This window comes from Vulpes lagopus, chromosome 15 (assembly GCF_018345385.1).
Source record: "Vulpes lagopus strain Blue_001 chromosome 15, ASM1834538v1, whole genome shotgun sequence".
Lineage (NCBI taxonomy): Eukaryota > Metazoa > Chordata > Mammalia > Carnivora > Canidae > Vulpes > Vulpes lagopus.
In genome coordinates, this window is record NC_054838.1 from 2,118,192 (window position 1) to 2,131,042 (window position 12,851).

Below are 12,851 nucleotides of genomic sequence, written 5' to 3' on the forward strand. Positions count from 1 at the left end.
CATTACATTGGGAAGACAATGAGATTTGGAGTCTGTAGTGGAAGTCACTAGCTGTCCACTCAGATTTACTTTTTTCACATTTGCCAGCTCCCCCCCCCCTCAGCTAAATGTGCTCGAGTGACATTTTCTCTAATGCCACTTGAGTAGGAATACTGAATATCATTTTAAACCTGGCCTATACAACTCCCTAAGATGGGGACTCCAAAGTCCCCATCTTTCATGTTCTTTCCTGCCTACAATGGTAAGGATCTAGAGGGTTATGGAGCCACAGGTGGAAGGAGTGTAGGCCACTGGATGACCACACAGAGCAGAGCTACTCCAGTGACTCCAGTGATGTGCCTGGGACATTTATGTGGGTGAGAAGTGAATATCTATTGTGTTAAGCCACCAAAAGTTTGGGGGTTAGTGTCCCTGCAGCTTAATCAAACTGACATATAATCAGATAAAATTATATCCAAATCTGATATTTAATTCTTATTAGATACTTAGTGTGGGGTATTCATTTATCCTTTGTGAGCCAGTCATTTTATGTGAAATATGGATATATAAGTAGCTACATCACAAGTTACTATTTGGATTTTAGATAAGGCATATAAACCACCTAAGTTAAAGCTATATAAAGTCACTTTTTCCTTTTGTGTTGCACTTAGGAGCACACAGCATTGGATTAATCATAGTCTTTGGCCATGAAATACTCTCACCACTGACTCATGAGTTTGTTTAGTCATTTGCTCATTTGTTTATAATTACTTATTTGTTTTTCAAATATGACAACCACCTAAGGATTCACCACTCCATATAAGAACTAGAATTTTACTTGAGAAATCCCCTTGGGCCACTCCATTACGGGGTGGGTCACAGTTATCGCGCGTAGCCAGATATAAGACCATAGAAGATTCTGGTTCTTAAAGGTACTCCAGCTCCTCTCCCAATGTGATCAGCGTCCAAGGTAAAACTGCAAAGTGACATAGTAGAACTTTTAGTCCAGCCCTGTCTTGCTGGTTGAAGCTTCTTAGTAGATGGTACCATCAACCTCTCTCCCGCAGCGATCAGGAGGTCGAGTTCCCACTCTGTCACTTGTAGCTATTCGCCGATGTGAGTGAGTGGAAGAATTTGCCACTTGACATGAGTGTTTATGTTTGCAGAGTCACGAGTCCATCATGGGACATTGTCAGAGGGGCTGCAGTGTAAGCCTTGGGCTTACCCAGAATCCGTGTTGCCTTAAGGATGTGGCCAGGGCTGGCCTCCATGGCACTTTGCAGGAGGCCAGCTCCATTTCTGGAAGATCAGCTTGTAGTGGATGGGTCTTTGAAAGCTAATCTTTACCTCTCAGTCTTACTCACCTACATTTTCCCCAAAACTTGGTAATTGCCAAACATTAGCATTTTCGTTTTTATTATTTTCCAGTTTAAAGGGTCTAAATGGTATCTCATGTTGTAATTTGTATTTTCTGGATATCTGATGAAACAAAATCTTTTTTTGTATGTATATTAGCAATATACCAATATATTGCCATTTTCTTTACCTCCGAGTGCTTGCTTGTGCATTTGACCGTTTGTTATTATTTTATTTATGCTTTTCTTATGATTTCCAATGTTCCTTATATGTTGTTATTAATCTTTTATTGGTCATATATGTTAAAAATATCTTCTTCCAGTTTATAACATGAATTTTCATTCTCTTCAATGTGTCTCCTCGTTTGCAAGTGGTCTTGATTTTAATATAGTTAAATTCATCCATTTTTTTTTAAACCTACATCGGCACATTTCATGTTTTAAGAAATCCCTTTCTACCTTAAGGTCAGAGGGAAATTTACCTATACTTCCCACTAAAATGTTCGTTTTTGACATTGAGATCTTTAAACCATCTGGAATTAATTTTTGTGGGGCTGGCAGAAATTTAATTTTTTTCCCATACGGATAACCAATTTGTGGTGGTTTATCTATTACACCATTGGTAATCTCTGGAATTTGGGTTTGGCATTCCATAGGTTCCACCAAATCCTTTCTTCCCTGAGACAAAGTCCCCATCATCACTCTTTAGCAAACCCAGTTTAACTTTCTTTCTTACATTTTTCTTAGTGGCACAGTTATTTGATTTGCTTTGCTCTAAGCCATTTCTCTTAAAGAAGATCTTTCAGGGTGATTTTCCTGGACTTGCGCATATACCATTGCCCCCCAAACCTCTCTCCCTGATCGTAATCAGTGACTGAAGATGAAGCATGTGTGCCTGAGTGTCGCATCTCCCTCAGCGGAGGTCTCATCCATGACATTCAAGGGTCACTTTGATGCTTCAAGGCTTGAGTATTCTGCAAAGTTGAGGAAGGACATACCGGGTCAGGAATGAGAAGCTGCTGGGACGGTGCTGTCTCCATGGCGTTCTGTGTGCCCCGTAGAAGCACGGGGTGGTATTTTGTGAGTTCTGTGGCCTACTTGCTGAAATTCAGATCTCTGCGGTCAGCAAGAACTAGTGGTTTTCAATAACGGTTCTCATCAGGGAGAGACGTTCATTCTCAGGAAGAAGTAAAAATACCAGTTGACAAAGTTAGCAGATAGTCTTGTTTTGGTAAACTTTTGAGTCACATAAATACTGGCCTTTTTTTTTTTCAATCAAAGTCCATTCTTGAGCACTTGGGTGGCTCAGTGATCATGATCTCAGGGTCCTGGGATTGAGCCCCACACTGGGCTCCCTGCTCAGCCAGGAGCCTGCTTTTCCCTTCCCTCCGCCCCTCCCCCCTGTTTGTTCTCTCTTGCTCGCTCTCTCATGTCTCTCTCCCTCAAATAAATAAATCTTTTTTAAAAAGTCCATTTTTTAAATTTTTAAAATGTATCTTACTTAATAAGTGGCTTAAGAAGAAGAGTTTCCCAGGAACATGACTGCAGTCTCTCAGTTTTACTTAACAGACTTCTGCACAACTGCCAAGTAGAACTGATATAACGCTGGATAAGGGAGGTACTATAGAAACCCAGCAACAGAGGGAGAAAACACTTTTTTTTTTTTTTTTTATCCTGAGCTTCAGAAGGAAGAAACCAGTGCACACTATTACCTGCAATTCCGATTCAGCATACATTGCTCCATCTGATTCTGCAAACCCGTGTTGCTGTTGAGTCAGAGTCTGGGGTGAAACTGGAGGCCCAGGCTAACAGTGCGTTCCCTTCGAGCCACTTCGCAGTGACATGCTGCCGACAAACGCAGGCAGTTGCTTTGGAACGACATGACTTGTAGACCCTTGCCAGAACTCCTAGTAACAGTGCGACACATAATTTGTCTAAGAAATGTTTAAATAAAGAGCTGCTGAAATCTTATTTGTCAAGATTCCAGACTGTAATCTTGTGAGCTCAGTTTTCTGAATGGTGGTGAAATCTTCTAGTTTCATGGTTGCTATGGGTCTGAGAAAAACCTGTTCAATTCAGTTCACTTCAATTCAACTCTAGTTGCTGAATACCTAGTACATAACAGGTCGATTGTACAGACTTTACTGAGCACCTATTATATACAAGACATTGCACTGGGGAAGTGATGAGAAGCCATTTTGCTGCTTTCATGAGGAGACTAAATACTTCTTGGCAGCAAGTCATAAAAATCCTCTGGCTACTCGATGCAAATGGATTTAGTAGAAGAATTTCAGAAGATCATAAAATCTGAATTATTTTCTCTTGTCGTTTATAACTCCCATATGAGCAAAGAGCCATATAAACAAAATTCATATAACCACTAATGACTTAGACGTACACTTGTCATTGTACCTTTGTCCTCATCTCCATGTATTTGTTTTTGTAAGATGTATGACAAAATAGACATCAAAAGTTTATAAATTTTGATCATATGCATCCTTGTTTATACCTTTCAGAAGCCAGATAAAACATCTGAGAACACGTGAGTAATGGTGTATAATAACATTTATTTAATTACAAATAAATACATTAACATTTTATTTATTTAATTAACATTAATAACATGTTATTACCTTTGCAATAGCCTGAGCAATATTATTGAAGATCTGACGAGCAGGGGGCAGGTTTTACAAAATTAGTCTTTTGTTGTTTTCTTCTGTGAAAAGTCTATTGATTTGTACTGTATATTAAGCATTTATATTCGGCTTGTTTCAGAGCTAATGAGATTGTTAGAGATAAGCAGCTGAATAAGTGTTGAAATACTCAATGTGCTGAAATTAATAGTTTTGATAAGTCTCATAGCTGGCAATGGGGTTGTGTTAGAGAAATCTGAGCTCTAGTACAAAAGGATTACCTAGCCAAGGCTTCAAACTGAAGATATTTATCAGAAATGTCCTCATAGGCAATAAAAATATTACAACATTTTAAAAAAAGGTAGTAGATAAGACTTAGAAATGATAGAAACCAATGTATAATATGGTATGACATAAGCTAATGTTATTTTTATTACGATAGATGTATAGTATAATATGTAAATTGTAAAATATAATATGTATTATATCCTTTATATTTATTATTTATGCATAATACATATTATATGTGTGTCTATATAAATGTCAGTCTACATATATTAATCCAGAGCCCACAATGCAGTCTGCTTGGACCATTTGGCAAATATCCGTAGCATTCTGTATGCTGGCGATACCGTGGTGCCTGCCACTCTGTCCTCCCCTGTCATAAGAATGACTGCCCCTCCAAATCCCAGAAGCTTCCCATTGATTGAGATTTGGCCGCAGTCCTGTTCTGACTGAACCAGAGTCTGGTCCACAGTTGGAGGTGGGCATTTGCAAGCCAGGAATTACCTTTCCACCAATGGTCAATTTAAGGAGGACAAGGTAACTCCCCAACAAGAAACTGGGGGACCATTGAGAAGAGAGATTACGTTGGGCACTGCCAACGGCAGGCAAGGTGGGCACTGTCGTGTTGCACAGAGGAGAAGGAAGATGAGAACCAACAAGCGGCCATCGAATTCAGAGATGAGTTAGAAGACCACTACTGTTGGTGAAAGATGAGGTAACCATGAAGGACCGTCGAAGGACACCCAGAAAGCGAAACAGGGTGGCCACAGAGAGTTACACCAAAAAACCAGCGCTTCAGGTTTGATGGATCGGAGACAGGCAGTTACACAAGAGACAGGTTGCTGCCCTGGCCGGTTAGACAGGATTGAAACCTGACTGAAGACATTACCTTATCAAAGGAAAGAACGTGTCATTCAGAAGGGATGTTGGCCAAAAAGACAGAAGCAGAGAGACACCAGCCAGAGAAGCCAGCGCCTGATTAGTTGGCACAAACATCTCCCCCCCTTTTTTTTCAGGGGCAGATGCCTGCTTGTCCTGGAAGCGGACACCCTGGAGTCATACACATTCCAATCTCCAGAGTCGACCGCAAGAGATCGAGTTCTTTGCCTACCGAGGTGCCTTCTGATAAACTGGCCGCCATGTGGCTTTTCTACTGGGAAAGAACATGCCCCGGAAGTGTTTGTTCTATTTGTCTTTTAAACACATATCCTGGGTTTTACGTTCGGTTCAGCGCGAGTCATCATCACGGACGTAATCAACTCCGAGGGACTGTTAAGACCAAGTTTATGACTAACTTTTAAGAGACGAGACTCCAAGAAGAGACAGTTGGGCAAAGCCAGGCTTCAGGAGGTTAAACCCTGAAAACATCTTAATAATAACACTCTTGTAAGCGTTTGCAGTGTCTTAAAGTTTCCAGAACGTTTTCAACTTCTGTCATTTCACTGTTTTGTGAGGGAGGCGAGGATTTCACAACCCACTTGAAAGTAGGGATTCTGGCATTTAGAGGTTGTATAATTTTCAGGTGAGATGTGCAGAGAGGGAACTATTTCTCCTACCATTTTAGTGTCTTTGGTCTACACTTCCTATAATTTCTCCAGTATTGTGGTGATCACCATGGGATTGTAAAAGGTGGCGGAGACACCGTTCTGGCCCTCCAAGGGCAGGCAGTGCTACAAAGCTATACGCTTACGTGATTTATGCTGTTTTTGCTCTAAGAGGCGTCAGTTGGGCATTTACTAACCCACTCCCAGCACCAGCACCGTGACGGACAATAGGCAGACACGAGCTGGCCCTCGTCAGCCTTTCAACTATGGAAAGTACTGGGTGTCTATTTTCTGTTTGCTTTGAGGCTGAGCGGCTTCGAACTCTAAATTATTGAATGTGTATGACTATGCACAGTCCCAGGGACATTGTATGAATTATTCCACAAAATTCTCTTAACCACTTTATAAGGGGAATTTGCTAAATGAAAATCTTTTGAGGGGATTCTCAGCTCGCTTATCATCGTCTTTGCGGATGTCTCTTTCCCTGGACAAACTTTAAGCTCCCTGAGGGCAGTGGCTAGCCGTCCTGCCCACAGCTGTAGACTCTGAAGCTAGCAAGGAAGGTATCCATAATATTTCTTGAATTGAATGGAAAGAACTTGCCTTTTAGAGATGAATAGCTAAATAAAGTTCCTAATTTCAGGGATTGCAAGTGGTGAATCGAAGAATCAAACAAAAATCCCAACGAATCCAGTCTGTATTTACTTGTTGATCTGAATCTTATCTCTCTCTATAGCTAGTATTTTTTGCTCAAACTCAACTCAGAGCTATATAACCATGAATATCCATTCATTTATGCTAACAATTTACCTAATAGTTACGTAAACAATAACGGGAAAGAACATAATTCCCACTCTCTTGCTGGACGTAATCATGTGAAGATTTTGTCAAAACAAGTCATATCTTCTCTGAATTCCCTCACCAGTTCTAATCCCCTCATTTAAAGACTGCTAGAGCAACATCTTCTCAGTTAACTCATCTGTCATAGTTGCAACTATCCATCTATTCACTTAATTTTCAAATATTTATTGAGCATTTTGCTCTATGCCAGGTATTGTTCTAGGCACAGGGTTACAGCAAGAAGCAGTACCAGTGAATTCCCTGTCCTCACTGTTTTTCTCCTGTTGGAGGAGACAGCAGAAAAGTAAAGAAAACAACTTTAGGTAGTGATTGGAGCTTTAAAGAAAATAAAATGGAGTAATGTGACAGAAAGAGAATGTGGTAGAGATCTACCTTAGATATGCTGTATTGCAGCTATTGTTGCATAACAAATGGCCTCCATACTTTGTGGCTTAAACCAATGGCAATTTAAATTTCTCACAATTTCTTGGGTTGACTGGGTCCACCTGGGTAGTTGTCCTCTTCCACATTGTGAGATGTTTTTGCCGATGTGGCTACATTTGTGAGATCTGTTGGCCTGCTACGATCAACAACACGGCCTCTCACCTTCCCAGGTCTCTCCCCACATGGGCTCCTATGTTTGGGGGTCTAGCCCAGTGCTCCTTACCCCTTGATGGCTAGCCTCCAGGAGCAAGGGTGGAAGTTTTAAAGTTTGAGTCCAGCCTTGGCACAATGTCACTTCCAACAGTCTATTGGTAAAAGCTAGTCACAAGGTCATCAAGATTCAAGACGAGGGAAGTAAATGCCACTTTCTGATGAATGAAGTAGTAAAGAGCTGGGACTAGATCTAATTCATCAGAAGGTAAATGGGACACCTGGGTGGCTCAGTGGTTGAGCATCTGCCTTCAGCTCAGGGCGCGATCCCGGAGTCCCAGGATCAAGTCCCACATCTGGCTCCCTGCATGGAGCCTGCTTCTCCCTCTGCCTGTGTCTCTGCCTCTCTCATGAATAAATAAATAAAATCATTAAAAAAAAAGAAGGTAAATGATCACTATCGCTTGATTACAAGTTTTACTAGACTTTAAGTTCTAAGAATACAGTGATAGTATCTATTGTTGCTCACTGTTGCTACACAGGTATCTAACGCTGATACCAAACATGAATGACGATGTCAATAAATGTCAGGAAAGGATGAGGAAGGCAGATGCTTGATTCATGTCACCTCTTCTCTGCCTTGTAATCATCAAAGGCACTACATTATGAACCACAGAAGTTTTTCTCCTTGAACTTTAGTAAGACTTTGATATCCTATTTGACACTGATCCCAGTTTTACCAATCAAAACTGTTACGTATCATATCACTGTTTACAGGATCCTCAGAGAAGGCTTTAGGGAGATGGAATGAGCTAGACTTGGAAAGATAGAGATGATTTGAAAAGGTTGAAAAAAGACCTTCACTGGTCAATAATATTCCTTTAGATGAATTAGAACAAGCTGTCCCTTCTTGGCTGATGAATAAAAAATAAAACAAAACCCAAATAACAAAAAAGATAATATTCCCCCTTCTGGCTGGACACATTCCCTTGGGTTGGTGAGCTGACAGGAACGTATGTGGGAATAAAAAGGGGCCCCCTTCTTCTGGCTGACATCCATCTGGTCCAAGGACTATGGCTTGACCTAATGCTTTTATGGGTCACAACTGTGAGAGGGCGTTTGAAGAGGAGCAGTCACAGGGAAACATAAACGAAGGTTATCCTCGAGTCCTTCGTTCTCAATTCTAGAGCTCCCCTTTCTTATAAGCAATGATCTTTCAGGCTGAAGATTCATACCTACAATTCTTTATTTTAGGACCAGTTGATTGTACCCTGTTATTGGTTGGGTTTACAGAGATGACTAGAAAGTACCCAATGATGATTATGATTCCTCCAAGTCAAAACCACCAAGTGAAGAACAAAAGTGCCAATCAACCTTCTGTTTTGTCTGCATCATGCCAAACTATTAGTTAGACTAAATCAACACCTCTCATCCCCTTTAATTGTCTTGCCAGCGTGTAGAGGAAGCCCTAATTAATGGAAAGAACAGAAACCCAGCCTTTTTGTTTGCAGAAGCCAAGGAGATAAAATTAGCCTGTTGATAGATGCTTGCACTTTTTAGCCAGATGTTGGAGCATTATAACCATAATACTATATAAAATACACGGATTTGCATGAGGATGCCTGGAATTCTCTCATATATGTTCTAATATATTAGACAAACCTTGGTAATCCACACCTTGCTAAAACTCTATTTCCTTCATGCCTCGAATTCTGTAATAAACTCATTACCTTTGGGAAGGATTTTAGTCTGATATTCAGGATCCTCCCCTGGTCCCACTGTGTCCTGTGTTTTACACATTATAGGTCAATGTTTCTCACATGGTGGGCTAGATAATACTTTGTCATGGGGGTTTTCCTGTGCACTGTAAGTTGCTCGTCAGCCTCTTTGGCCTCAACCCCCCCCTCTTTGTTTCCCATGTCACACTCTATCCCTCAATGCATGTGGTTCTTCCACCTTGATAAACTTTTTGTTGGGAAGTGGAGTGGATAATGTGTCAGTGCTGTGTGTTTTCCTTACTACTAAGAGCCAGGAGAGAGATAGAGAAGAAGGAGAAGGAGAAGGAGAAGGAGAAGGAGAAGGAGAAGAAGAAGAAGAAGAAGAAGAAGAAGAAGAAGAAGAAGAAGAAGAAGAAGAAGAAAGAGGAAGAAGAAGAAGAAAAAGGAGGAGGAAGAGGAAGAAGAGGAGGGGGAGGAAGAAGAGGAGGCGGAGGAGGAGGAGGAGAGGCCAAACAGGCAAGGGATAGGAGAAAGTGTATGGACTGTAGGTATGAATTATTTCAATCTAATAGGACATCATACTAATAGGATAAAGACTGATTGTTCTCTGTCACTTTTCACCTCACGGATTGGTGTAACACCCGTGCCAGACCATACACCAAGCAGGATTCTTTTATTTGATCTTCTTCAAAATCTCTGAGACTTCAGTCATTTACCACAGGCTGCCCTGATAACAAAAGAAGGAGCCATGATCAATGCAAGTCAGGCTGTTCATCGGTCTCTCCTTCATGCTACACTAGAGTTTATAATGATTTAGGCGATATTATCCTGGAGATAGTTTGCTTTGGTTTCATCTTCCTATTATTGAAAGATGGATCACCTGGGAGAAAAAGCCAATTGAATTCCCATCTCCCCTGTATATTTCCATTCCAGGGCTTTCATTTGCTTTTAATGACTTTCTCAGGCTTTCCTCTTGAGAGTGAGACCTTCCAGGGCTGAGCTCAGCCCAAACATGAAACTTTTGGGAAAGGGTTAGGAAAGTCTGTTCAGCTGTTTTTGTAGAAGGGGGAAAAAAAGATATAAAGTACCTTTTCTCCCATTCCCAAAATAACTTAGTGTTTGGGCTTTCAAATTCGCATGTGGTCAGACCTTTATGAGAAAGTCCAGAATTAGTTTAAAAGGGCTTGAATTTAAGACTCTTCCCTCCTTTCCCCTTACTGAACAGAGTCATGAGCATGAAGCACACTGCTCGTCGGATGGTTGAAAGAAAGAATGGCCTGCAGAGAGAGCTCATCAGCTGTGGCCACTTTGGGTTTTCATTTAGGTCTTTCTTCTTCATTTTTCCTTTGGCCCTTTCCTGCACAGGGTGTTCTCCAGGTTTGCTATTCATTCTGTAAAACTCTCTCATTAACATGGGACTAGGGGTTCATTCATTCATCCATTTAAATAGATTTTCAATTTCTATCAAGTGCCAGATAGGATGCTTGGAGTTTTGTGTGTGTTCTTTCATTTATGCACGCAAACAGCCCTTGGAGGTGCGTATTGTCATCACCAATTTACATAAAAGGAACCCAGGGTGTGATCAGAAAAAGTAAACTTACCTTTAGACATTAACGTTAGTATAGAACAGATTCAGCCCATAGGTCTATCTGTTTGCATAGCTCAGGCTTCTAGCCACCGTAAATCATGGCTTCCTGTACAGCTATTGTTCCGTTATTGTTGAAATTACAAAAGGAGGGGTTGGAGGAACTTGGGATATTGAGCCCTCCCCAGGGAGCTGCTAGGTCTTTGATTAGCTTGACAAGGAAAAGGGATAAGTGGGGACTGTGGGTTCCTGAATGACGAAAGCCACATGGGGAGAGGTTTTATTTTATTTTATTTTATTTTATTTTATTTTATTTTATTTATTTATTAATTGGAGTTCCATTTGCCAACATATAGCATAACACCCAGTGCTCATCCCGCCAAATGCCCCCGCTCAGGAGAGGTTTTAGATCAAAATACCGAAGGACTTCCTAAGAGTTGGAACTCCCCGACAGAAGAAAGCACTCCTCCAGAGAGAAGGGAGTGCCCCATAATTGGAGGAGGGCGAGTGTGGGCTCCACACTCACTTGGCAAGGCTGCAATATTACAGGAGAGACTCAGGCAGTTGGTGACCCGGTGAATATGGAGCTTGGCCCTCTGAGTTGTGATCCTGTGACACCCTGGCCTCAATACCATGAATTTATCTGACCCAGAACGGATTTCTTTACCTGTTTAGACTTCAGATTCTCCATGTGTGAAGGTTATTTCTAGCTCTGATGTTCTCAGCTCCCAGGGCCAAAACTATATGTAGGGAAATTGTTACAAGTACAGTTTTATTACCCTTTTAACCTGACAGAGGTTAACATAATGTTGGAATCTTGAGTTTCATTCTCAGGTTGGCTGGCTCAATCCCGGAAACTCGAGCCTGGGGTCAAGTTCTCTCTTGCTAATTTCTTCTCATTTTGTTCTCAGTTAAACCCGAAGTTTGTTTTATTTAGCTCCTTAGGTCACTGAGGAAGAACTCTCTCCAAATATTCCTGAACTCCTGATTTAAAGACTTCCTGCTACTTCCAGAATAAGGATTTCACTAGAGGACAGGATGTACCAGATCAGAAGAGGCTGGTGGTCAGAGAGGGGACTGTGGCAAGGCTGGAGATCTGGGGGGAGACGACAAAAAGAGCTGGCTTAGGCATCAGGTGATATTCTAGAAGGGGAGCTGAGCGGTTTATAAGCAATTCTTGTGAAAGGTTGTTGTGAGGATTATTTGTGTTAAATATATGTGACGTGTTCAGAATAGTGTGTTGGGCCCATGGTAAGTAGTATAAAAATATTGTCTGGGTTTTGTTGGTATTGTCTTGTTTTATTGTTATTACCATTATTATTGCAATTATTATCCTCTGAGTCTAGTCCAATGATTGCACATAGTAGGTACTCAGGAAGTACTTGTTGAATGAATAGAAAAATGAATGAATAGCCCCTTTGAAAACCTATTTTTTTTTTAAACAATGGTTGAAAGGCAAAGTGGTGGCTGCATATTTTGGTGATGGTGAGGTTTTTACAGAGGAAATGGGAAAGCCCTGTAAACCCTGACATCCTGTTAATATTATGTCGTTATTATGAACTGTCAGTCCAGATTTTTCACTATGATTCTTTTAATGGTAAAACTCTTGGAAATTAGAGGGTCTATGGAAAATGTGATTTGGGATAAGTATTTATCATTAGTCTGCTCTTTGCCAGTTTCTAAGCCTGAATGAGTTTTTGTTTGAGCCAAACAGTGAAAAATTGTTCTACTTCTGAAGTTTGCCAAGTGACCAAAATACCTCTAATTAGGAAAAAAAATACTGTTTATTCATCCCCTATATTTATTGCTCAATATATGCACATATTCATGTTCACTGGGCCAACGTGTCTGCTTTCATACTGAAGAGGATGTAGATTTAAGTCTCTTCTGGGCATGAGTTGCGGGGTCACCATGCCGTCTCCTGAGTCCTTGTTCAGTTGAGCCACAGCCTCTTCCCTTGCAGCCTGGCTAGAGGTCGCACAGAAACAGGAGCAGGTGCGTTATACAATTACAAAGCTGCCTTCTTACTTCAGAAGGTCTGCAAAACTATAAATGCTCCGGGTGCTCCCACTGACGCCCACTTATGTGTGAGTGAAAACAAGGCTTGGATCATTCCATTCTGTCAGCACTGGCAAGCCCATGAGCTGGAGACTCTAGAGGCCCACCAGGCCGCTGGGGACAGCAAATCACACAGAGAGAGTCTGAAGTTACATAAAGAGACTCATGTCTTCTTCACCCGACTGCTTTCCACGTTGAGATCACCACAGAGGGTCTGGCCTTCAGTCGTGTTGGCCTAACAACTGGAGTTTTCCAACGAG